This window comes from Aegilops tauschii, chromosome 5 (genome assembly GCF_002575655.3).
Source record: "Aegilops tauschii subsp. strangulata cultivar AL8/78 chromosome 5, Aet v6.0, whole genome shotgun sequence".
Taxonomy (NCBI): domain Eukaryota; kingdom Viridiplantae; phylum Streptophyta; class Magnoliopsida; order Poales; family Poaceae; genus Aegilops; species Aegilops tauschii.
The window spans coordinates 186,523,195-186,550,567 of record NC_053039.3 but is presented as its reverse complement, the minus strand read 5'-3'; positions in this window follow the sequence as shown (position 1 = coordinate 186,550,567).

Here is a 27,373-nt window from a genome sequence, read left to right as displayed (position 1 = left end):
TGCAATAGATGAGGTAAAAACTGTTGACTCTGAACTTAACTGTCGAAACTAAAATTTACTGTGGAATCTGAATGTTACTGTCGAAACTGAACGCAATGGTAGTAGAGAGGCACTTGACATGTAGTTTAGGGAGGGTCTATAGTTCATCTTCAACCTGCACCCCACTGAGCCGCCAGCCACCACCGGCCGAACTATCGGCCCCAGCGCCGCCTCGCCGCCCCGAAACAACTCCCCACCGTCGGTCCGCCACCGCCCCGGCCAGCCCTATAGGCCCCCCGCCCCCACCCTGAACCCTAAGATAGATAGTGGGGTACCTCTCCGGCGAGCCCCCGTCCCCGTTGCAGGTGGTTCTTCCTTAACTCCGGAGAACCCCCCCCCCACCCCCTGAAAATCAACTGACCCAAAAGTCGATTCAGTCGACTAAAGTGTAGCTAAATCGGAGCAGAGCAGCAGCACGAGCGAGGGGGAGAGCAGCAGCAGTAGCGCGAGCGATCGAGCGAGAGCCGGAGTAGCAGCAGCTGGGCGAGCGAGCAATCGAGCGAGAGCCGGAGCAGCAGCAACAGATCCGGCTGGTATGGACGCCGCCGCCGAAGGGGCCTCGCATTGGGGGAGAGCCGCCGTGGAGATGTCGCCCGCGGTGCCGTCTTCAAGGTAGCCGCTCCATGGGGGTGCGGGATGGAGCACTGTTGGCGCCGGGAGGTCGAGCTAAGGAGAAGGTGCGATGCGATGAGTGTACAACCTCTTTGGTGGCGCCGAGTAGGCATCGGCTTCGTTCGAGGAGTCGGTGAGGATGCTGCGGTTCCGGTGGAGCAGGTTAAGGCGACGCTGTGGGGATGGAGCAGCCGCGATTGACGAGGCGATCGTCGGAGCAGCTCCTTGGAGGTGGAGGACGGGCCGGCTGAACCGGCGGGATGACGAGATGGATGACGGATCCTCATCTAGGGAGGTGGACGAAGGACGTCGAGCTGTTGCGGTGGACGATGTCGTCGGGGAAGAGGCTCCGGCTGGGCAGCGGTGAGGTGGCGGACGGAGGAGGGTGGGGTTTCGTGGCTGGAGCAGGGAGGTTATGGCGGCCTGGGATTTCGAATGGCGAAAAGGAGGCGATAGGAGGGGGTGAACCATGACTTAGGGATGCGCTTGTCCAAAATGCAGGGTGTGTTACGAAAGTACCCCCCGCCGATTTGAACTAGCGGTCCTTTCGGCTCAGGGTTAGAAGGGGGATTTGAGGTGTCGGGATTTGGCAGTTGGAGGGAGTTTTCACGCGCGTTGTAATTTTGGGATAACAAGACGCGGGTTGTGAAGGCGCCAGTTTTGGGAGCACGATATCTGAATTTTCGGGATATAACAAGGCGCGGGTTGAATTTTAGGGACAAGCGTAACATGTAATATTTTACTTGTACGTACCAAATCAATTCGCACTTCCCTCAACCAAAAAGAAAACGAAAAAAATAAAACTATTCACACCACACAAAGAGAGAGTCTTTGCCCCGTTTTACTATAAAAATGCTATTTAAAGCTACTCATACCAACAATTTAGTGCAATTAAATGCTATTCGGTAGTATGAATCCATGTTATGTGCAATTAAATTTTTTCGCTTGCTGTATAATGCATGTAACCTACTCATACCAACATTTTAGTGCATTCCAAATGTCTATACTACCGCTGCAATTCGAACTGAATTTGAAATCATTTCTCTATTTCAATAACAATCTACAATCATGATTGTTGCCAACTTCAACCATCATTCATGTATTACCTTAATAACACACCACATGATTACTATAGAGATAGATATGAACTATGTGTACTACATGAACTCGAATTCTATTTTTTGAATACACTTGATGTTGATTACAAATAATAGTACATTTGATGTACTAACTATATATTCAGAATCTAAACCATGTTCCATACATGTACACCATGTTTATCACACATAGTATAGTGCCCCGCCCCCTACATTATGACAAGTATTAAACCTGAGCTACAAAAGCCACACATTAGCCCAAATTATGATCAATCTTCTATATGTTATACGTAGTACTAGCAAGATGCCCATGCGTTCCACAGAACATCAACATGATCAAGGGGAGGCCTAATTTGCAAATATGGAGAGGGGTGTGGGTATCTTTTTTCAAAATTGCCATAGTTTCCTTCCTATCCGTCAGATATAAATCGGACGGCCTATATTGCAGGATGGCACCATCATCAACAACTCTGTTTTTTATAAGAGTAGAGATAAAATATATTATATGTAGTATAACATGTTCATAACCACACCATGTGTATCACCGTTATATATATGCACACATGCGTTGGCATAAAACACTATGATCAATTCTTCAAATATCCGAATTCGCTTTTTATAATGAAGTATGATCTCTATTCGTATTTTACACCCACACAATCCTCTTACCTTTGTAGCTAGCTAGCGCTAGCTTTCTCTCGTGCAAGCAGACGCCCGCATCCCTCTCACCCTCCCTCAGCATTCTCTAGCTCCATCGTGCAAATTCGTCTTTTCACTTTAGGTCGTTCACCCACGGTGTGTGTAGCCCCCCCAGCTCCTTCTTTATGGCACACATCGATCGATATGCCTCTCTAGCCAGGTGTGCCTAGGACAAACACAAGCTTCCCCTCTTCTCTTATCACCGTCCATGCCTCACTCCCACCACTCTTTTCATCGATCTCGTACTCGCATACTCCCTCCCCCTCGATATAGTATGACTCTCGCACCACCTCCTAGATGCATCCCTCTCTCTATCCTTCTCCCCGTGCCTCATTTGCTTCTAACACACACGTGCATGTATACCGATCGATCTCCCAACATATACCTAGGTCGACTTTAACTATTCCCCCCATCGATCAACGTACCTCACAAGTTATGTCTCTCCTTTCTCTGACAAAGGACGATTGATCTTCCTATGTAGTTATGTCTGCTTACCATAGCCATATCGTCCCCCATCATCATTCGTGCATGCCTCCTGACCCGTCTCTCACACGCACGTGCACAGACAGGCAGCCATCCCCTCTCTTATTGATATTGCAGGCGTGCCCTCCGGTTGTCTAGCAAGCCTATCCCACCATTTGTTAGAAGCAACTCCACTACCACCCCCTCCAACACTCTAGCTCTGTCTCTCTCCCAACCTTATTCCTCTCCTACACATATGCATGGTTGCCGATCTATCTCCCATAATACATGAGGTAGATCGATCTACCTTAATACACGAGGTAGGCCTCTCTCCTCCTCCACACATATACCAGCCATTGTACCTCTATAGTTAATTAGGCCTCCCTCCCCCCCCACCACACACCGATAGTCGAGCGCTGTAGGTAGGTATCCATGCCATAGAGACAAACTGCACCTGTCCCCTCTCTCGTTCTAGTAGGCCAGCCACTCTATATCTTTGACGTGGGCACACACAAATTCGATGGCACTCTTTATCGACCGCGCGCGCGCACACACACACATCATCCCTCTCTTCGATTCTATGGACACCTCAAGTCGATGATACCTCCACTCTCTTCTCGTGGATCGCCCCCTCTATATATATGATATATCCAGGACTCTATTTCACACACATTGCATATGTTACATTTTTTGATTGACCCCCCCCCCAAAAAAACTCTCACAAACCCACACACTATATCTCTCTACATTTGTATCTCTCTCACACAACCCCACGTAGGTGGTGTACGTACACAAGAAGAGAATAGGTGCACCGTGCACGTACTCATGCTTCGTGCCCAGCCACACCCGCACGGGTACGCGATGGAGCTCATTTCTGTACGAAATGGCAGCCCACATGCTAATTTGAACGCGTGTAGCGGTTGTTTACCTACGGAGGTCGTGTGCCACGCGTGCACGAAACAAAGTTCGACTTGATGCGTTCGCGCGTTATTTTTAAATAAAGTTATATCGCTCAATGGCACGTACATAGAATATAAAACAATTTTTATGGAGAAAAAGGTAGTCCGCTCCACTATATACAATGGAGCCTCCCTGCCTAGTTTGTCTCTCTTCAGAGTATCTCACACAAGGCTGCGGTGGCCTCTCTCTCTCTCTCTCTCTCACCGTTGGTCACTGATCCGGCCGCATCCCGTCCGTCGGCGGAAAGGGAGGACGTGCATCGTTTCTCCGTTCGACGGCACCGAGGCAGCACGTCCCGATCTGCGGTACACGCCGTTCTCTCTGACCAAGCTCCGGCGTGGTAGGGCCTATGCCACCTACTCGCTGCCGCAGTATGGGCAGATTCCGCCCGCCGCCGCTCACCTAGTTACATCCCGACGACCTCCAGGTATCCCCTCCGGCCTTGCTCCACTGCCCGTCTTCCCACGTCGCTGCATGTGGATCTTCCATAGTTCTTTGCACAAAACGTAGCTCGTCCGGCGTACTTTCCATATTGCAATCTCGTCCTCACACCGTTTTAGACAAACACAACCGTGTTGTTATCTTCCCTTAGGACAAGGAATATGCTTCTTTTTTGTCGTCGCAACTGTCATCAACAATATTTGTCTTTTTACAAATTTCAAATGGGCATATTTTAGAGTGTAGATTCACTCATTTTGCTTCGTATGTGTACTCCCTCCGTTCCTAAATATTTTTCTTTCAAGAGATTTCAACAAGTGACTACATACAGAGCAAAATGAGTGAATCTACACTCTAAAATATGTCTATATACATCCGTATGTAGTAGTCCATTTGAATCTCTAAAAAGACAAATATTTGAGTAGTCACTCGTTGAAATCTCTAGAAAGACAAATACTCCGGAGTATATTTAAGAACCGAGGGGGTAGTGCACAGCCGCATGGGAGACTCAGACCGGTCGTTGCGCCGCATTAATAGTGAGTAATGAGCAGTCAAATCATAAGCCCCACCTTTCCCACTGTAAGTTGCTCGGAAGAAGCAACCATCAATACGCTCTTCTTTGAATCCGCTCATAATACTCCATCCGTCACTGTTTATAGAGCGCGCTTCAGAAAAAGAGAAAATCTCTCGGACCAAGGCGACTAGCGATCGGCCTGAAAAATAGCATTGGTAGTTATAGCACGGCGTCTATTACTACAGAAAATAATGCGTACACACATGCATGCAGTGCTTCCACCCAGGGTACACACATGCAGGCACTTACTCCACTCCGTAGTACTACATTGAGAGAAAATTGCGGTTACCACGCCCTAATTAATTGAGCATTAAACCAAAAGCGTCTAAAGTCTCTCTGGTGGTGGAAATGCATTGAGAGAAATGCATCATAATGAAGCGCGCCCTGTAAACTGTGACGGAGGGAGGAGTAGTATGAAGGTGCAAAACCAAGTACGCGTATGGCCAGTCGGTCAACGCACCTCCTCTTGGCATATCTCTGACATGTGGGACCGGAGTGTGAGCAAACCGATCTCAATTGACGGCAAAATGGCCAACCCGCCGTTCCTTGAGAGAGACGAGGAGCGAGAACACACAGACGGGCTCGCACGGAGGCCAATATATATTCGAGCATGGTTGATTGATATCATCATTACATGTTGGGCTGCCGTTTTCCGCCCTTCTCCGGAATAAATGTGTACTTTATCAGAGATTTAAAAAATAAGAGTACAGAGGCTCCACCATGCGGTTCTAGTAGTAGTAGGATATGAGCCAGAATTAAGCGAGAATTACCGAGCGCTCCTATTTGTAACAGGATATGAGCCAGAATTAAGCGAGAATTGTGGCGAGTGTTCCACGCAATCAACTTCCATTATCACATGCGAGAACCCTCGAAGAGAACCAAATGTGTTGACGATTGCTTTATCACATTTTATAAATATAATAAGAGTGCAGACGCTCCTCCATCCGGTTCCTAGTACTACCTCTATAGACTATAGTAGTAGTACTAGTACTAGTAAACTTTGCGCTTGGCTGTTCGCCTCTTCGGGAAGTGCAACAATAATAGTACTAGTATAGTGTATGCTTCTGGCAATCTGACACCAAATTAACTGTTGCACGTCCACCGCCTGAGCGAAGGACAGCTTGCATTAGTCAAAAGTTTCTCCTTGTCCTGCGAGCCACCGCGCGCAAGCTTCTCCCGTCCTGCAAGCTTCTCCTCGTTCGGCAAGTTGACGGGACACAGCAAAGTAATGCTAGTCCATACTCCCTCCTCTCCGGTTAATATGGCTTAATTTCAAACGAGATAAATACACTGTCTGTCACTGTATATTTGTAAAAATACGGTCAGTGGACTTCATAATATGCTCATTGCGCTCAATATATACATTTTCCGGTGTTTATACGGTCACTAGCTCGCCCTGGCTGAGTATGTGTGTGCATGCACGTGTAGGTTGAGCACTTGAGCGTGACCGTGTGTGTTCGGTCGTGTGCTCGGACATGCATGCATTAGGGCGTCGCGCGCGTTTTTGCGTCCATGTGTACGTGTGAATGTTGCATACACGTAGGGGGAGTACGTGTAGGGGCCACTAAAGGAGCAGTCAAATCACACAGTAAGTTAGTCGGAAGAAGCAACTATCATTTCACTCTTCAATGACACGTACGCAATATAAAATGGTTGATATGGAGAGAAAAAGAAAACCACTATATATATACACTAGCAGGAGCCTAAGCAACAAGCCTGCTTGCTTGGGTTGCTCTCTTCACAAGCATAGTACAACGGTGGCCACACCGCTGGTCACATATCCGGCCTGATCCCGCAGCTGGGGGAAGGGAACAATGTTCTGCGTAGACGCGGTCGACATTGGCGAGGGAGAAAATCCACAGTCGGTGCGTCCCAATTGGGGGTCACCGCGGTATGGGCCAATTCCGCGTCCCAACCGCCCTTCTAGCTACAACCCGACGTCCGTTTCGAAAATATTAGTGCATGTCAACAAAAATTATACTAGTATCGCTGTTCCGTTTCGAAAAAAAGCATATAAGCTGTTACTTCTTACCCAAAGGATCTTTATATCCAACAGACACAAAATATCCATTCGACTGTTCGAACTTACTTTCACTGCTGATCTGATGTTGAGGTAATTGCTGCATCGCCACCAAAACCCACCATCTCTTAAGCTAAAGTAGACCGAGCTAACCCCTATATTAGCATATTACTAAGATAAACAGAAGGCACTATAGAATCATTTAGGATGTGAGCTTGTTAATCTGAATCTGGAGGGACACCAGCTTAGCCCCAGCCAACAGCTTGGGCGGAACTGTGAAGAAGGTCAGCTCCTGCACGGCGACGTCGCCGGGATCCCTGCTGCTTGTCACCTCCATTTCCACCTTGACGGCGTCGGTCCTGCCTTTGGGCTCCCCCGGTGGGCCGTTCGCCCACAGCTTAGCCATGTAGTGTGGCAGTGGGGATGCCCCCGCTCTGATGCAGATGACCGACACGGCGATAGGCACGCCGATGTCGAGCACGCCGCCGACCAAGAAAAACGCGCGGCCGTCCTCCTCCGTGAACAGCAAGAGTCGTGGCTCTGACAGTGGCACTTGCAGCTGGAGCGCCTTGCCGTACTGGATCATGTGGACGGTGCTGATGTGGTGGGAGAGCACCGGCGGCGGGCCTTGTAGCCGCAGACGGGCACGGGGCATTTGCAGGGCGTGAGCGGACACACGCTCTGGTGATCGGCGAGCTTGTGGTAAGTGACGTAGAGCCCACAGCCTTCGTGCGGGCACTCCACCCTCACCGAGGAGAGGACGGCATCCACCGCCGTGTTCCGCACGTCGAAGCCACCGCTGCGCTCGCACTTCTGGCACTGCCGCTGGTTCCCGGGGCGCTCGACGCGGCAGTCCGCGCAAGCCAGGTGCCCTCCCTTGCACTGCACAAATCAATCGAACAAAAAATCAATCAAGAAACCTGCACCTTGCTCGATCAGCCAAACAGACGAGGTGTATTCGAAGCTCATACACTGGAGGCTTCAAGGGGCAGAGGCACAAGGGGCAGTGGAGCAAGGTGAGGTCCATCGAGACCATAGAGAGCTCCATCGTCGGGTCCTGTTCCGTCTGCATGATCTCGCCCTCCTCGTGCACAACCATCTCTCGCTTTATTAGGGCCGGGGCGTTACAAAGCTTTACCGTCACATATTCATACTACTTCAAGGTGCATTAAATCAATAGATGCAAGTATCAAAAGGAGAGTCACGGCATGCATGCATGCGTTGTAATTAATCCATCGGTAAACGCAAATTATTGAAATATATCGAGTGGAGTGCTTTGATGTGTCGCGTCAACTCGTACAAGACCGAGAAGTTTGAGTACTACAACGCCCTCTCGCCTTAACCGCACCTGCCTTTGGCTGCATGACAGGTGGTCCACCGACCTGTTGGGCCCACCTGTCATGGACGCAAAGGCAGGAGCAGTAAGTCAATGAAGCTACGTCCCTCCCTCGCCCATGAGCGTGGTGGCTGGAAGGACTAGGAGAAGCTTTCGTTCGCTACACGCTCTCCCTCCCATACGCGGTGGACATGCAGCAGTTCAATCGGTGTCAGATGGCCAGAAGCATACTGTAGTACTCCTCCACTGCAGTAGTACTCCATCATTTTGTTCGACTTCCCGAAGAGGCGAAGAGCCAAGCGCAACCCGGACGCTCGTGTGGCAGTTTCATGTGTAGAGTAGTCTAGGATAGCGTGTACCGTGCCTGTAAGCATAAAATCGTTGGGGTCGGCTCCATGCTATATTTTTTTGATTAAAATAATCTTCTAGCCCTACCTGTCATCCTGGTGATTCTAGTTTGCACGCTCATCTGGTCAAGACAGGAATATATATTTTAATTTGTGGTGGGGTAAATGTTAGAGGTTGCAGCAAATGCAGTAATGTACACTGCGGGTCTTTCAGCCAAGTTTAGAGGCGACCATGTGGGGCCAGTGCTATGATGTGTCGCATCAACTCGTACAACGAGGAGAAGCTTGATTTTACTACTACACGCCTTCTCCCTCGCCAATGTGCGCGGTGGCTCGCAGACGAGGACAAGCTTTTGCTTATAGTACTACAACAAGCTATTCCTCCCGCTCGCGGTGGACGGACATGCAGAAGGTGGATTCGATACTGTAGAAGCAGTAGTAGTAACATCATTGTTTGTCTTCTCGAAGAGGCGAAGATCCAAGTGCAACCCGAACGTGGCAGTTGTGAACCTTGGACCACGCATATAGCCAGGCTCTTGCATGAGACAAAATTGCTATGTGAGCCCACTATTGTAGTACTACTTGCTAGTATAGACCTGTAAACCAGAAAGGAGTATTTGCCTTTCTAGAGATTTCAACAAGTGACTAGACTACACCGAGACGGAGTACATATGGAGCAAAATGAGTGAATCTACACCATAAATAAATACGTAGTTCTCTCGTTTTCCTCTCGGCCTTGGTCACGGTGCACAATATTGAGTATACTAGTACTATCATCTTGAAATTTACGAAGTCACCATAGGCACCTCGTCGTCGACGGGAGCGTCTCCTGACATGCGATAGATGCGAGCGGCAGTCGCCTCCATAGGTGCTTGAATGCTAAGGAGGGAGAGGGTAGCGGTTCCCGAGACGTTGAACGGTCAATGATGCATCCTCAAATTACTCTACATGCAGAGGGAATTAATTGGAGAAGCAGAATAGAGCCAGCACGATGTGAATGCAATAGAGTTTGGATTCTCATATAAAGGTGCCCCACCACTCCAATCCATCTACTCCTTGGTCTCTGCGCAACACTACTCACTCCAATACAAGACCAAGTGACCAGAGGCCAGAAGCACCTATGGAGGCGATGGACGCGAGCGACAGTCGGCTGTGCCAAATCATCCAAGGCGCTGGTCTGCGGCCCGCACCGTGCAGCCTTTCTAGACGGTGCTGGCAACTGCCGGCGTCGTAGCCCTCGCCGATGCCGGATTCGCCTCTCGCATGGACGACATGATGGTCAACTCCATCCGCAAGTTTGCCGCCGTCAAGAAGCACGCGGAAGACCTTGCCGTACTGCTCCACCCCGCGCGCCCAGGCTCCTCATTGCTTGCCACCCTCATCGGCCTCCATGGTGACGAACTCTTTCAAGCCCTGGTGGCCCTGCAGTTGCTGGAGGTCGCGATGAAGAATGTGCACCTCGAGGCCACGCTCGTCACGCAGCGCCTCGCCATGCAAGTAACCGTCGACCTGCACATCCACATCTACGAGGAAATCGTCTACATAGGCCACTACAAGGCCAGCGAGGACAGAAAGACGTTGGCCTTCTTCCAGCGGCTAGAATATTTGGGCGCCATTGTTCAAAATCACGTCGACCTGGCCACGAAAGCCGCTGCTACTTAGCCGCCGTTCGGTGGGCCGGGGCCCTGAGTCGAGGAGGTGGACATCATCGATGGATGCATCTCTTCTTCTTGCCTCCTGTAACCAGCACTGCATCGCCTCGTGGCCTTAATGTTTTATTAGTATAGGAGTATATGGCATTTTTATTCCAGTAGTAACGTTTTCACTGTGAGGTGGGACCGCAGTTGAGCAAACCGACCATTGGCATATCCCCACCCCGCCCACCGGGCGTCGGCTGAGTTTAGAATTAGAAGAGAGAAACGAGGGAGAAGAGCTAGCTGTAGCACAGACGCTGTTGTCAGATGGGACTCGCGTTGATAGAATAGGAGTACTGAGCACTCGTACCTCTTTTTTTAGGGAAAAAGCAGTCGTATGTCTAGTACTACCACTAGTTGGGTGCGTGCAACCTATACCTGTCATCACTTTAGGTCTCCTTTTCGAACCGCAACTACGCTTCACCGTACATATTTTTTCACGCATTTATCCTCCTATATGTACTCCTAGGCTATTTCCACGTGCTCCCTTTCGCCGACATGTGGGACATAGAGCATCTGGGTCGTAGTGCATGCACGACTCGGAGCATATGCCGGGGTACTTTACATTTCAGACCTCATGAATTACATGCAAACCCCCCGCAGAAGAATAAATAAATAAATGAATTACTACATGAAACCAGATTATTTTCATAGAAACCGGAGCACGTTCATTAAATTTTGGACATAACACGTTTATAAAAAACTACCGGACCTAAACCAGTCTAAGGGCCTCTTTGATTCGCAGGATACTGAAAACACAGAAATGGGGAATGTATGATGGCGATGAACCGAGACGAGGAGAACTCTACTAACTCAGTTAGAGGCTAGAGTTAGATTATAACCCTGAACTAACTCTAAACCAAAGAGGTGTATGGATGGCAGGGTTAGATTGACAATATATGTTCTTTCTCAATCACTGCGCAACACTGCTCACTCCAATCCAAGACCAAGTGACCAGAAGCCAGAAGCACCTATGGAGGCAATGGTCACGAGCGGCAGTCGGCTGTGCCAAATCATCCAAGGCGCCGGCCTGCGGCCCCGCACCGCACAACGTTTCCAGACGGTGCTGGCGACCGCCGGCGTCGTAGCCTCGCCGATGCCGGCTTCGCCTCTCGCATGGACGACATGATGGTCAACTCCATTCGCAAGTTCGCCACCGTCAAGAAGCGTGTAGCGAAAGCTCCTACTAGTCCTGCCAGCCACCACGTTCATGCGCGAGGGAGGGACGCAGCTTCATTGACTTACTGCTCCTGCCTTTGCGTCTATGACAGCTGGGCCTAACAGGTGGTTGGCCCACCTGTCATGCAGCCAAAGGCAGGTGCAGTTAAGGCACCGGAGCTCAGTCCGCGAGGGAGAGGGCATTGTAGTAATCTAACTTCTCGGTCTTGTACGAGTTGACGCGACACATCAAAGCACTGCACTCAATATAAGTCTTTTTACACATTTCAAATGGACTACTACATACGGATGTATGTAGACATATTTTGCTTCGTATGTAGTCACTTGTTGCAATCTCTAAAAAGACTTATATTGGAAACGGAGGGAGTACAACGCATGCATGCATGCCATGACTTCCCTTCTGATACTTGCATGTGTTGATTTGATGCACCTTGCCAAATTTTGACTATAAATTTAACTAGCCAAATTTTCATGCATGTCACAAAAAATTACGGGCCTGTTTGGATTGTGACTATGTTTGTCTTATGTTGCCAAATTATTTTTCCCACACTTGCCTAACTTGAGTTGCTCAAATTGTTAGACACGTTGGCTTGCCTAAGGGAATCTTGCCACACTTTTTGTGTCTATGACATATGGGGTTCACTGCTAATAAAAAATTCTTGTCTTAGGTGTGGCTAATAAAAAAGACTTATATTTAGGAACTGAGGGAGTAGAAATATAAATAATAATGCATGTTGGGGCAACCCACGTTTCTGATAATTTTAGCCGTGGGCTTGTTCACAATTTTTACGAGGGGGTGGTTGTTCATTTAATGGAGGGACTTGTACCAGACTTGAACGATACAAAGTGCGACCTGGCACACCGTAACACCACTTGGAACAAGCGGGTAGCTATCTCAAAAAACAATCAACAACTAAAAAAAGGCGACCTGGCACGTAGTACACAATTTTAAACAATTGTTTTGATGGAGTGAAAAAGGAAAACTTCCCCACTACGTATATATAGGCCGGAGCCTCCGCGCTTGCTTGCTAGGGTTGCTCTATTCACACACTCTCATCCTCTCCAGATCTAAACAAGATAGGGGTGGTAACACTGTCTTTCTCCCTTCAAAAAACATCGTCTTTCTATCCTCACCGCTGGTTACATATCCGGACGTATCCCCCTCCGCCGGTGAAGGGGAGGAGGGGCAGCGTTTAGGCCATCGTCGACAGCAAGGGAGGAGACCCACTGCCGCCCGCACCATTATCTCTGGCCGAGCGCCGGCTCGGGAGGTCCTCCGATCCCTTAGTCGTTGCCCTAGTGTGGGCGGATCCGGCCTCCCGCCGCCCACCTATCCACATCCCGACGACCATCAGGTATATCTTCCTTCGAAACCTCCTTAGCTCTACTTCCCCAGCTTGCTACGTCGCTGCATGTGCATCATTTTCTACCTCTCAGCCCCTCTCAATCGGATGGTCCAACGCCACCTATTTTTCTTCTTCTATTGTTAGAGGTAAAGCTACTTCATGGAGTCGAATCTTGTACTTGCTTCAAACAAGAAATAAAGTGGGGGTGGGGGAATTTAGTAGTATGTTGTACATCGGACTTGGTACAAACAGGAATGAAAGGGGGTGAAAGTAGTACAGACTAGTCATCCAACTGGTCTCTTGGTCGAAAAGGGAAATATAGGGGTAACGCTGTACACAGTGGGATGACCAGGACTAGATTGCTATCCACACATAGGAGTAGGTGGCTAGAGTGAAAAAAAGGGACCAACCCAGATATTTTTCTTGGATGTTTGTTTCTCGGGGCAACAAACTATGAATCACCACTTTATGCCCCTATTTAGGTACATGGTGTTGGACTGCTGGTGCACCCACTGTCCCATGCCCTTATACCAAATATTTAGCTGTTCTTAATCTAATGCCCCTGGTAAAAATGAAGCCATGCCATTGTTATAAGCCATGAGAAGTTTAGCCAAATGTTTTTGCCTGTAATTGTTTGAGACTCTGACTGTTTCCTCTGTAGCTTTTTGTGCAAACAGGGATATACATTTCACCTGGTTGCTGTTGTGACCTTTTGGTGCACTACACAAAACTCTTCTTAAAAGAAGTGACTTTTGTGCTGTTTAACAGGAATGTCAGAATGGAACATGTCAGTGTACAAAAAGAGGGGTGCGTTTTTGTACCCCTCTACCTGTGCACGGGCAGTCGGAGCCACGCCCGCGGTCACACCAGGCAGAACAGGGGAGGTGAGCCAAGGTAAGACCGAAGCCCAAGATGATCAGAGCAACGCCAAGGCCAAGACCACAAAGAGAAGAGGGATGAAGCAGGTTCCCCCGGCAAGACCCTTCCCGGGGGCAGCCTCAGCAGCCCCCGCACGACCCTTGCCAGGGCAGCTCGCCCCACACCAATAGAGCGAGCCACCCTTGATCCCACGGTCCCCAACGCCATCATCCACGTGGGGCTAGGGCTCGGGAAGGCACCTTTGTGGTGGCATGTAGATCTTTGTGAGGACATATTCAAGATCAGATGAGGATTAGAAGACGACGATCCTCGGTAAGATCCTTGCCGAGGAAGGCCACCAGACCCCCGGCAAGGCCCTTGCCGGGGACGACAGCGCGCCACGGCAAGACCCTTGCCGGGCCACCCGGCAAGGCCCTCACCAAGAACGCCAGCAGGGCCATCGCCAGGCCCACGTCAACCAAGCTTCCACCGTCGATCACATGCAGCTGCCAGCCCAACCAGCTGGGCGGGCACCTGCGTGGCAACATGTAGCTCCCAGGCCAACTCATCGAGTGCCTGCGTGGCGGCATGCAGATCTTCGTGAAGGCTCCACCACCGCGCCAGCTCAGCTGCCTGCCTGCCTACATGGCACCGCACGCATCACTAGCCGAGGCGCGTGTCGAAGCGAGGAGAAGTGGCAACGGACGGGACGGGCCTCGCCCTCGTCCCCGATAAAGCAAGGGGACACCTAAGCTACGCATTAAATGCGTCTTGTCCTGTAATACGAGCGATAAGCTCAGGGCACTGTACGCCTTTCCACCTCCTGTGTGCCACTATGGCAGCCCCTTCTGACTATAAAAGGAGGCCCATGGCATACTGGAGAAGGATTCGGCTCTTTCGAACCACGCACTCACCACTGGTAGTTCGAGAGCTCAAGAACTCTCTGAAATACACCCAGCAAAGCAGGACTAGGGTTTTACGCATCCTCACGGCCCAAACCTGGGTAAACGATCCTTGTGCTGGCTACTGATCTTGCTCTTCTTGCAACCCCGCGCCCCGGCAACCGTAGTAGGGATTCTTGTGATCCCATAGGTGTCGTTCCACACTGACATCTTTGGCGCGCCAGGCAGGGGGCACAATTGTGAGAATCTGGTCTAGTAGTTAGCCTAGTAGTTCTTCGTCACCATGGGTCCTAAGAAGAAGACGGCCACGGCGATCGGCTCGTTGGGAGCCGAACGGCCCGTGCCGGTGCGGACGAGCAGTGGGCCGGTCGCAGACAGGACCCGGGCCGCGGTCCGCGAGCACCAGCATCGCCCAGGCAGTCAGAGCCTGGCGAGCGGCGTCATTCGCGCACCAGACGACCGGCCGCACGCCGCCAGATCCAAAGACGGAGCCGGGCCCCCCGCAGGCGGCGCGGGGCCCTCCGGGGGTGTCGTTGTGCCACCTCCGGGCGGCGCAGCGACCTCCAAGACGCTCACACCGGCGACCACCGCGCGCTCTTCCCATGGTGTGCACGCCGAGCAGCGTCACCACGGTGGTGACCCTGGGTACCGCCGTGGGAAGAGCCCTGTGCGTCACCCGCAAGATGAAGGGGTTCAGCACGCTCGCCGAAGCACTGACGGAAATGGCACGCAGCCGCTGGGTCGTAACGGAGCTCCTTCTAACGTAGTTAGAAGTCGAAGCGCGCCGCGATCCACGCAGCTGTCGCCGCCACCCACGCCAGCGGAAGCTTTGGCGCGCGCACAGCTCCTCCTCGACTTCCCTCCTGCTGCGAAGAAGCTCGACGGTGGAGGGCCACCATCCGGAGCCTCGTCACCATCGCAAACAGAGACGATCCACGACCGGCGGGGCCCTCGGGTCAGCGCTCCACCGAGCCACCACATGCTGGAGCTGGGAGGACCGGCGGAGCTGCGGCCACGGTGCACTCTCCTCCTCCTCGCTAGCCGCCGCGGGCGTCGGCCCGTCGTGACGACGCTTGTGATAACATCTCCATAGCGTCGTCCGACCCGCAGACCCTCCGCGACCATCGCCAGGTCCTTCGGGAGCGAGCTCACGAAGATGCTCGAACCACCGTCGAGCGCCGGCGCGAAACGCGCCGCCAGTTGGACAAGCGGGCGGGACCCGCTATGGACCACCCTGCATCGGGGGGCCCTGGCGGCCTATCTTACGAGGTGGGCTGCCCGGCTTTTACCCGTGAGCTGCGGCAGTTCCAGTGGCCGTCCCACCGCACGTTCAAGCCCGACGTCGGCGAGAAGTACACTGGCTAGACCCATCCGTCCGAGTTCAGCATCTACACCATCGCGATGGAGGCTGCTGGGGCTCGTGACGGCAAGGTGCTTGCCAACAATTTCCCGCTGGCGCTCAAGCCCAATGTGATGTCTTGGTTGATGCACTTGCCGGTGGATTCCATTTCTTCTTGGTCGGATCTGTGCCATGAGTTCGTTGGCGCCTTCACAGGAGGCCACCAAGCTCATGGCCAGGCCAGTGATCTGCATATCATTCCCCATAAGGAAGGGGAGACCCTGCGCAAGTACATCCAGAGATTCAGTCGGGTGCAGTACAACATCCCCGACGTTCATCCCGCCGCTGTGATTAGCGCGTTCCACCAGAACATGCGCAATTGCAAGATGTGCGAGGAGCTGGCGATGACCAAGGTCAAGGATGTGGCCGAGCTCTATGTTCTGGCTGATAGGTGCGCCCGGGCTGAAGAGCGAAGGAAGTACCCCGGCGAAGACGCCGTGCGGAAACCGACTCTACCGATGAAGACGCCGCCACCCTGATGAAGAAGAGCCGGCGTCGCAACAGGAAACGCAAAGGCAAGGCCGTGCTTTCCGTTGAGGGATCTGACGATACCGGTGCCGGCAAGAAGGTCAAGGCAGACGCCCCCGGCAAGGAGATTGCCGGGTGCGTCGCCTGCCGGGCCTTGGCGGCTACCGACAAGCCAGGAAGCTCCGGCAAGCAATACTGCAAGATCCACCACACCAAGGGCCACGACCTCCAGAACTGCCGACAAGTCGAGCTGCTTGCTGAGAGGCAAAAGACTGAGTACGAGAGGCGGGACAAGGAGAAGGACCAGGACGGTGCTGAGGGATCCGGCAAGAAGCGTGGGGGCCAAGGAGGCCGCCCCGGCAAGGACAACCAGCAAGAGATGCCTGCTCGGGGCCGCGACAAGAAACAAGAAAACAATGATCACGACAAGGACGACGAGTCTGGTGAGTAAGGGTTCCAAAAGCCTACGGAGGCCATGTGCGTCGATGGCGATGCCTCGCTGCATACCCCTCACCGCCAACTCAAGCAGTGAGCGCGTGAGATTACAGCAGCAGAGTCGTCGTTCGACGCTCAGAAGCCACTAAAGTGGTCCAGCATGCCCCTCATCTTTGACGCCGAGGGCCACCCTGACCGCACTACCGCGGTTGGGTGTTTGCCATTGTTGGTCTCACCAATGATACGCAACCTCAGGGTGAACAAGATATTGGTTGATGGCGGGGCCGACCTAAACCTGATCTCACCTGTCGTGATCAAAAGGATGCAAATCCCTGATGGAGACCTCGAGGAAACGGGCACATTTCAAGGGGTCAATCTGGGGAGGAGCCAGCCGAAGGGAAAGGTCACACTGCCCATGACATTTGGAGGAGAGTTGAAGTACAGGATGGAGAGGATCGTCTTCGACGTGGACGAGATCCCCTTGCCCTACAACGGGATCCTCGGCCGCCCGGCACTAGCCAAGTTCATGGCGGCGTCGCACTACGCCTACAACATGCTAAAGATGCCCGGGCCGTTGACCATCATCTCCGTCCCCTCTGACAAGAAGGACATGTTGATCTGCGCCAACCAACTCTACCGGGAAGCAGTTGCAGCAGCTGCCGTCAAGGCACCTGCTCCTGCCGCTGAAGGCCCGGGAGGGAAGAAGGAGCCCGGCAAGACCTCTCGCACCCACTCCGGCAAGCGCACCTCCTCGGAGTGTTGTGCTACCATTGAGGACGTGCCAGAGAGCTCTACCGACAAGAGCAACAGATCCAGAGCCGAGCCGCCGCAGACCAAGAAGGTGCCCGTCGGGGAGGATGGCATGGGAGGGGCCTTCACCATAGGCTCTGACAGCAAATAGGAAGGCGCGCTCGTCACCTTCCCGCGGGCAAATGTCGACGTGTTTGCATGGCAAGCGTCCGACATCCCCGGTGTTCCCAGGGAGGTGATTGAACACCACCTAGATGTCAGCCCCCACGCGTGGCCCGTCAAGCAGAAGGTCAGAAAGCAGGCTCTAGAGAGGCAGGAGTTCATCACAGAGGAGATCAGGAAGTTGGAAGCGGCAGGTTTGGTGAGAGGAGTGCTCCACCCGACGTGGTTGGCCAATCCGGTAGTGGTGCGCAAGACGAATGGGAAGTGGAGGCTGTGTATTGATTACACAGATATCAATAAGGCTTGTCCTAAGGACCCCTTCCCGTTGCCGCGCATCGACCGGATTGTTGACTCCACAGCCGGGTGTGATCTGTTATCATTCCTCGACGCCTACTCAGGATACCACCAGATCTTCATGACAAGAGAGGATGAAGAGAAGACATCATTCATCACCCCATGTGGTACGTATTGCTTTTTACGGATGCCTTTCGGGTTGAAGAGTGCTGGCTCAACATTCGCCAGAGCAGTCCAAATTGGTCTTGAGCCTCAGCTCCATAGAAATATGGAGGCATACATGGATGACATAGTGGTCAAAACCAAGGACAGGCCAACTCTTGTGCAAGATCTGGAAGAGACATTTGCCAACCTGCGCAAGATCAACCTCAAGCTGAACCCTGAGAAGTGGTCTTCGGCGTTCCATCCGAGAAGCTTCTCGGGTTCCTTGTGTCGCAGGGCGGGATCGAGGCGAACCCAGACAAGATCAAGGCTATTGAGCAGATTGAGGCGCCCAAGCGGATGAAGGATGTGCGTCGGCTCACCGGCTGTGTTGTCGCCATGAGCCAATTCATCTCCAAGTCCGCCGAGCACTTCATTCCCTTCTTCAAAATCTTGAAAAAGGCAGGCCCAATGGAGTGGACCCCAGAAGCCGAGGCAGCATTGCAGGATCTGAAGAAATACCTTTCCTTCCACGCCAATACTGGTTGCACCTAAACCACAAGAGTCGTTGCTGCTATATCTGGCGGCGACGAATCAAGTGGTCAGCGCCGCACTGGTGGCACAGAGGGAGGTCGACGAGGAGGCAGTGATGGTGGCAGAACCAGCGGATGGCAAGCCAAAGATTCCCCCGGCAGGGCCTGGTGCCGGCAAGGCGCGGCCCCCGGTAGAGTCTGATGCGACCAAGGCAGTGCCCGCGCAGTCAAGTGAGGTGGTGCAGAAGAAGAAGATGATGGAGCACCCGGTTTACTTTGTCAGCTCCCTCTTGCAGGGGGCTAGGTCGAGGTATTCCGGTGTGCAAAAATTGCTCTTCGGCCTCCTTATGGCCTCGAGGAAGCTGCGTCATTACTTCCAAGCCCATGAGATCACTGTCGTCACCCGCCTCCCGTTGCAACGGATACTACATAACCCAGATGCAACCGACAGGATTGTGGAATGGGCCTTGGAGCTATCAAGTTTCGGTTTGATGTTTGAAAGTACCTCGACAATCCAGAGCAAAGTCTTGGCGGAGTTCATTGGAGAATGGGCCTCAACGCCTGACGAAGAAATCCAGGAGACCACTCTCCCCGGCAAGGAAGCAGACCGCGACTGGATCATGTACTTTGATGGGGCTTTCTCGCTGCAAGACGCCGGTGCCGGTGTGCTGCTCGTCGCGCCCACCGGAGAGCACCTCAAGTACGTGATCCAGATGCACTTCCCCAGGGAGATGTCCACCAACAACAGTGCTGAGTACAAGGGATTGCTCACTGGACTCAGGATCGCGGCAGACCTCGGGGTTAAGAAGCTCATCGTCAGGGGTGACTCGTAGCTTGTTGTTTGGCAGGTCAACAAGGATTACCAGAGCCCATTGATGGAGGCCTACGTAGATGAGGTGAGGAAGCTGGAGGAACACTTTGACGGTATTCAAGCGGAGCACGTCCCCCGAATGGAGAACGACATCGCCGATTACCTGTCAAAGCGTGCTGCATTCAAGCTACTTGTGGAACCAGGTACCATTTTGCTCCGGTTAACTCAAAACGTCGAGCCATCAGTGGGGTAGAACAAGCGGAGGAAGTCAGGTCCCAGCAAGTACTTTCCTACCGAGCCCCCTAGGGCTGCCGGCAAGGGTGCTGCCGCGGACGCTGAGCCTGCCCAAGAGCAACTGGTTCGGGCAGGGCGTCAAGCCCTGGCCATAGAGACAGTCGCTGCCATGGCGGAAGAAATGCCTTTGTCCTTGCCGTCGAGCCCCAGTCTCCCGCATGGGCGCAGCATACCGTCGAATTCCTCCAAACAGGGGAGCTTCCTGAGGAGCAGGAAGAAGCAGAAAAAGTAGCCCGTCGGTCCGCCCTGTACCAGTTCGTCGATGACGTCCTCTACAGGAGAAGGCCAAATGGTGTGAAATTGAAGTGCATCCCCCGGGAGGAAGGACTGGAGCTGTTGGCGGAGATACACGGAGGCATATGTGGCTCCCACATAGGGTCGAGGGCCCTTGCCGGGAAGGCGTTCCGACAAGGTTTCTTCTGGCCCACCGCCCTCCAGGATGCGGCGGCACTAGTCACCAAGTGTGAAGCGTGTCAGTTCCATTCAAAGAGGCTTCATCAACCAGCTCAAGCCCTTCAAACAATCCCTCTCTCCTGGCCATTCTCGGTCTGGGGGCCCGATATACTGGGCCCTTTCCCCCGCGCTGTCGGGGGCTTTGAGTACTTGTACGTTGCGATCGACAAGTTCACAAAGTGGCCGGAGGTGGAAGCAGTGAGAAAGGTGACTACTCAGTCAGCTGTCAAGTTTTTCAAGGGACTGGTCTGCCGTTTTGGTGTGCCAAACAGAGTCATCACCGACAACGGCACGTAGTTCACGAGCCACCTCTTCATGCAATACATTCAAGACCTCGGCAGCAAGGTCTGTTTTGCTTCCGTGGCACACCCACGGAGCAACGGCCAAGCGGAGAGGGCAAATGCTAAAGTGTTGTGAGGCCTATGGATAAAGACTTTTGACAAGCTGTGCAAGAGCGGATGGCGCTGGATTGATGAATTGCCGGTGGTTCTTTGGTCAATCAGGACGACGCCAAATTGAGCCACTAGCCAGACACCTTTTGCCTTGGTCTACGGGGCAGAAGCAGTTCTCACCACGGAACTCATATATGGGTCACCTCGAGTGCTCGCTTATGATGAGCTTGAGCAAGAGCAGTTGCGCCAAGATGACGCGACGCTCCTTGAGGAAGATCATCTTCGGGCGGCTGTGAGAGCAGCGCGCTACCAGCAAGCCTTGCGCCGCTACCATAGCCGCAAGGTTCATGCCCGAAGCTTTGAGGAAGGCGACCTTGTTCTTCGGCGCGTTCAGTCGGCCAAGAATACCAACAAGTTGACGCCGAAGTGGGAAGGCCCTTATCGGGTAATATGAGTCACCAGGCCCGGCGCAGTCCGCCTGGAGAACCGAAGACGCCGTCCCAGTGAGCAACTCCTGGAACATGGAGCATCTTCGCAAGTTGTACCCATAAGGCGCGGCTTGCCGAGCCTCCCGGCAATCCACATTTTGTACAAGCTTTGCCGGCAAGGCATGTGACCCTTTGTAGAAAGCCAGGCGCAGACCCTGAGCATAAATAAATGAAGCGCTGGCGCCCTAAGTTATAGCATGCATGCTAGGTCGAGTCTCTTCCTTGGTTAGGGTTGATAGTGCTCAGCAGCGACTAACCCCTAGCTTAGAGGTCGAGTGCGCATCTATCTGTTTCTCTTCTGTCCTCTTTTGGTTCGCAGGGCACATGAGCACTTCTGCCGAACTACTTGGAAGAAAGAAAACGGACCGGCGTCCCGATCCCGGCAAACCAGAGTTGCCGGGGGCTGTAAGCACAAGGATCCAACCGCGGCAAGATGAGATTGCCGGGGAGCTGCAGATCCAGATAAGTCTTCTACCCTCTGTCATGCATTTCGGAATAGAACTGGGGCATGTGAAACCTCATTTTTATCTCTAGGCTGCCGTGCTCCCCATTCTTCCTATACCTAAGGATTATTTCCTGGGTCCGGATTTGGTTGTAGCCACGGCGGCAAGGAGGTAGAACGAGGAGACTAAAGCCCACTTCATCCCTGCCTCCGCCAAGAGCGCGAGAACGGTCGAGTGGAGTGGGGGGCGGCAAGGTCTGTTGCCGGGCGAAAAACGTTTATCTTAAACAATAACAAGGATTCGCTCCTTGTCGCGGGATTTACCCACGAACGAAAAACCCGGCAAGCATCCCTTTTTCATTAAAAACATCCGATACAGGTACAGTTCATACGGAATGAAAAACATGAACAAGGGGATTACAAGTTCTAAATTTAACGAAGGCCCGCAGGCTTACAAACTAAAAAAGAGATAAGATGCCCATAATCCCTTTCTTGTCCGTCTCCTCAGGAGGCAAGTCAAGGAGGTGAAAGGGCAAAAGGGGCGCCTAGGCGAGCTACGAGCAGCAGAAAGCACCAAGAGAACACCTCGGTGGCCGCCCACGGGTGGGCCGGTGATGACGGTGCCAGGAAAGGAGCTGGAAGACGAGGTGGCAGGATCGGCAATACACGATGAAGGCGTCGGTGCTCGCGTCCTCCGAGTTGACGGCCTTGCCGCCCGCCCTCTTCCTCTTCCGCAGCCTCCCAACGCTAGCCGCCCAAGGAGACGGCCCCGAGAAGTTCAAGGAGCTGGCCCCGCCCCCGACAAACCTCTGCCGGAGTAGCAGCCAGGTGCAGATGCTGCTGCCGCACCCGCCCAGGCGCGGGGCATCCAACGCCTAGTCGGACTCGTCCCCGTCATCTGCCCCGCTGTCCTCCTCATCACTTTTGCTCGAGGAAGAGCTTCCATCGTCGGAATCTCCATCAGAGGAGTTCTCCATGCAGCACTTCAGGCGAGTTCCGAACTCTCCGAAGACCTTAACAGAGAGCAGGCCGTCCTCAATTAATTTGAAGTAGAGGACGAGCCCCGCCGTCAGGCTGTGGATGCGAGCAAACGTCTTCCACCCACGACGGAGGTACATGACCCGAGGAGCCGGGAAGTCGACGTCGACCCGCGTGCCCCCATTCCCACAACCCCTCATGTGCAATATGAGGGATTGGGGCCGGTCACGCTCCATCTCCCAAGCGAACGGGGCAGGAAGACAGAGACGACGACGCGGAGGCTGGCGCAGCCTGATGAAGAACTCGCGGGGCTGGTCTCCGACATGGCCTTCCATCGGGAAAGGCACCATTGGCGGGGGCGAAGCCGGCGCGCCGCCCCGTCCTCCTTTTCCCCGAGCACTACGACCTCTTCCCCGGCCTCGCCCCTCCCCCTTCCCCTCATGGCCGGTCCCACCACCATGGGCTCAGGAGGAGGAGGGGCGCGCTGTCGAGCGCGACCCTCGCCGCCACCGTCAAGGGACCCGGGTTCCCTTTCTCCATGGCGAGTGAAAGGAAGAAGCAGAAGCAAGAAGAGGTAGATGATAGAAGAATGCAGGACGCCATCCCCCTTCCCCCTCTTTATAAAGGGGCGGGGTCGGGGCTCGGCCGCCCCGCTCGGCCAATCCAGCCACCGGAGGCGCAGGGAATCAGGACCGACCCGCTGCCCCAACCCTCGACGGCCCAGTTTCCCGCCTCCACCGCTTGCCACCCTAGGTGCATGAAGGACGCGTGGCGGACGTGCAGAACTGAGGGGACAGGTGAAGCGACATCTCCCCACCCCGTGATCGTGGGGAGTGGACGCCTTGAAGACCGTGGCCCGACCCCATTCAGTAAATAAGCCGCGCCTCCACGCCTCCCTCTTTTTTCGGGGAAGGTGCGAGCCGCCTCTTTACTGCGATGTGACGCATGCTTGCGGAAACCGCCCCACGCATGCTGCACATGTCACGCACACCCCTCCACGCCGTGCCGCGCGCGCGGGTCGTGGGAAGCGCAGTGGGCGAAAAGTTTTACCGCGATAAAAACCGCCCCGCCTACCAGCGCACCGTTTTGGGCCTGACCCAACAACGTGTCGCGCTTATGTGTGGCCCAGGCCCGGGGGCTCCTGTCGGTGTACAAAAAGATGGGTGCGTTTTTGTACCCCTCTACCTGTGCACGGGCAGTCGGAGCCGCGCCCGCGGTCACACCAGGCAGAACAGGGAAGGTGAGCCAAGGTAATACCGAAGCCCAAGATGATCAGAGCAACACCAAGGCCAAGACCACAAAGAGCAGAGGGACGAAGTAGGTTCCCCCGGCAAGACCCTTGTCGGGGGCAGCCTCAGCAGCCCCAGCAAGACCCTTGCCGGGGCTGCTCGCCCCACACCAACAGAGCGAGCCACCCTTGAGCCCACGGTCCTCAACGCCATCATCCACGTGGGGCCAGGGCTCGGGAAGGCACCTCTGTGATGGCATGCAGATCTTTGTGAGGACATATTCAAGATCAGATGAGGATTAGAAGACGACGATCCTCGGTAAGATCCTTGCCGAGGAAGGCCACCAGACACCCGGCAAGGCCCTTGCCGGGGACGACAGCGCGCCACGGCTAGACCCTTGCCGGGCCACCTGGCAAGGCCCTCACCAAGAACGCCAGCAGGACCACCGCCAGGCCCACGTCAACCAAGCTTCCACCGCCGATCACATGTAGCTGCCAGCCCAACCAGCTGGGCGGGCACCTGCGTGGCAACATGCAGCTCCCAGGCCAACTCATCGAGCGCCTGCATGGCGGCATGAAGATCTTCGTGAAGGCTCCACCACCGCGCCACCTCAGCTGCCTACCTGCCTACATGGCACCGCACGCATCACTGGCCGAGGCGCGTGTCGAAGAAAGGAGAAGCGGCGACGAACGGGACGGGCCTCGCCCCCGTCCCCGATAAAGCAAAGGGACACCTAAGCTACGCATTAAATGCGTCTTGTCCTGTAATACGAGCGATAAGCTCAGGGCACTGTACGCCTTTCCACCTTCTGTGTGCCACTGTGGCAGCCCCTTGTGACTATAAAAGGAGGCCCATGGCATACTGGAGAAGGATTCGGCTCTTTCGAACCACGCACTCACCACAGCTAGTTCGAGAGCTCAAGAACTCTCTGAACCACGCATCCCCGCGGCCCGAACCTGGGTAAACGATCCTTGTGCTGGCTACTGATCCTGCTCTTCTTGCAACCCCATGCCTCGACAACCGTAGTAGGGATTCCTGTGATCCTATAGGTGTCGTTCCAGACCGACAGAACAGTTGGTTCATTTCGGTGGAACTGCACAAAGGGAGATATGTGTTCCAATCCTCATTATCCGTATTGGCACCATAACCTTCCTTTAGGTAAGAATGATATTTAATGCATGTGTTCATCTCTATTTTGCGACTACCATGAGAAAATAATGCTATTTTTTACTAGTACACTTGTACTCCCTCACTGACAAAACCAATTCCGGAATAGAAGGCCAATCATGTACTTGGTTTCACCAACTGGTGAGGAGAATGAGAAATAGAGCATGAATAGCAAGAAGAAGAGTAAACAGTGCCAAGGCGATCTTGCTGAAGCCAGAGGCCTCAGTCGAGGCCATTCAAGGGCTCCGGCAATGACTACCTTACATGTGAGATGATCCTCCAGGGAGCCCTTCCACTTCTGCTGTCTCACTTAATTAATTAGGAGTACTTAAGTACCACTAATTTATTGCTGCCTAATTTTCCTGTCGGAGTTAAACAAATCTTTAGTAGCGCCCTATGTTGAATCATGTACGTGTGTATGTTTGTCTATGGAGGTGAATCATGTGGTGGAGCAGGGAGGGAATGCTAACTTTACCCATTAAGATAATGACGGTGCTTCTATTTGTTAGTGTATGTTTCATCTACTAGTCCCACTATTACAGTAATCTCACTCTCTCAATATATGTGCCAACAGGTAAGCTCGATTTTGGTGGAACTGCACAAAAACTTTGGGTGCTTCATTGCCTCGACAACTTCCTTCCTTTCCTGTTAGTCGCTAATCTCGTCTTGCATTCTTCCTTTGCTGTCAGTCGCTTGGCTTATCTCGGCTTCCAGTCAAAGGAAATAGTAATTGATATGCTACCTCACACAGGTTGGTACTGGTCTTTATCCTGATTATTGTGCTTGTCATATGTATTGGTAATTTGGTATTGTGCTACGGTTTGCCGATTTCATAAAGGAGTAACTTGGAGCCTGAACTCGCAGGCAAATCATTACAATGGGTGATTTCAGTAGAACTGCACATAAAGATCAGATGGACAGGTACTTATGCTGCTGCTATGTACTCCAAAGTTCACTCAGACAAGCATCGATGTTGACAAGAAGAAGTGCCTATATTCATTCGAGTATCAACAGGCGTCAACCAATTGTCAAACTCCAAGTATTAGGAGAGTGAACGCCAAAAATATTGCTTGGCGCATAGCCCAGAAAAACGCAGTCCAGTCTTTGGTCCCAACTTGTGCCTTTTGGTTATCGGCACATATGGTAGCGAACTGTATGGCATGGAGTCTAAAGATTCCAGACAAGTTGGATGACGCATATATTCATCTGGCACTTAATCAGTCTGCACGCCAGGGATGCTCCATTTCAGTTGAACTGCACAAAAAATTTAGGTGGTTCATTTTCTCAACCGCCTCCTTTCTCGTCTGCAATGTAGAATTTTGGCAAGATACGGACCAAGATGAGCCAGTAAACTAGTTGGATGAAAGTAGTGGCCAAGTTGCTCAAACCTCCCTCGGCACGAGGCCACTATTTGAGGATAAACCTACAAGCAAAGTTCAGATTGTCTGTGCTGCCTCTTATGTACTCGAAAGTTTACTCGTACAAGCATTAATTTTAGCAAGAAGTACCTCCGACTGAACACCATTTACCAGTCTGCAATGTAGAATTTTTGCCAGCTACAGGACCAAGATGAGCCAGTAATCTAGTTGGATGAAATTAGTGGCCAAGTTGCTCAAACCTCCCTCGGCACGAGGCCACTATTTGAGGATAAACCTACAAGCAAAGTTCAGATTGTCTGTGCTGCCTCTTATGTACTCGAAAGTTTACTCGTACAAGCATTAATTTTAGCAAGTACCTCCGACTGAACACCATTTACCACTCTGTACCCTAGGTAATTAAAGTTCGTCCATGGATCATATTGGCTGTGATCTCAATCATTTGGATGCATAAACATACTGAACATGTGTATATCTGAATCTTTTTGTGAATTATCTATGAATATTGTTGTGTGATCTATCAATCATTGGGATCCATAGACATGCTGAACTTGTGTATATACGAATCTTTTGAGTTGTTGATAGTGAATGTTGGCTATGAATATGAACGTGTCCTGTGAACCTGAGTTTGATACGAATGTTTACCTTTTCTGTTGTGCTTGTGTGTGAACTTGTTAGTATGCCTATTGTGGGGTATGTGACATGTGGGTGTCAACGGCACACCTTCTTCCGAGAAGAATTGCACCTGGTTTGTTAGGGTAGCAATGGCGCATCAGCTCTTTTTAATCTTTTTGCTCTGTCTTGCCCCCTCCCCCGCTCAACCCCTGCCGTAATGTTTTCGGCCTCAAAACAAACATAGTACTGCGTTGTTTTTGGGGCTTGATGAAAAATCGAGTGCTGGTTTCTGTAGGTTGGCCCGCCCAGCAAATGGGCTGCTGGTCCACCACGGACTGGGAGGGTAAAAATACAAGTTGTATGGTGCAGAGGCAAGTAAAAAA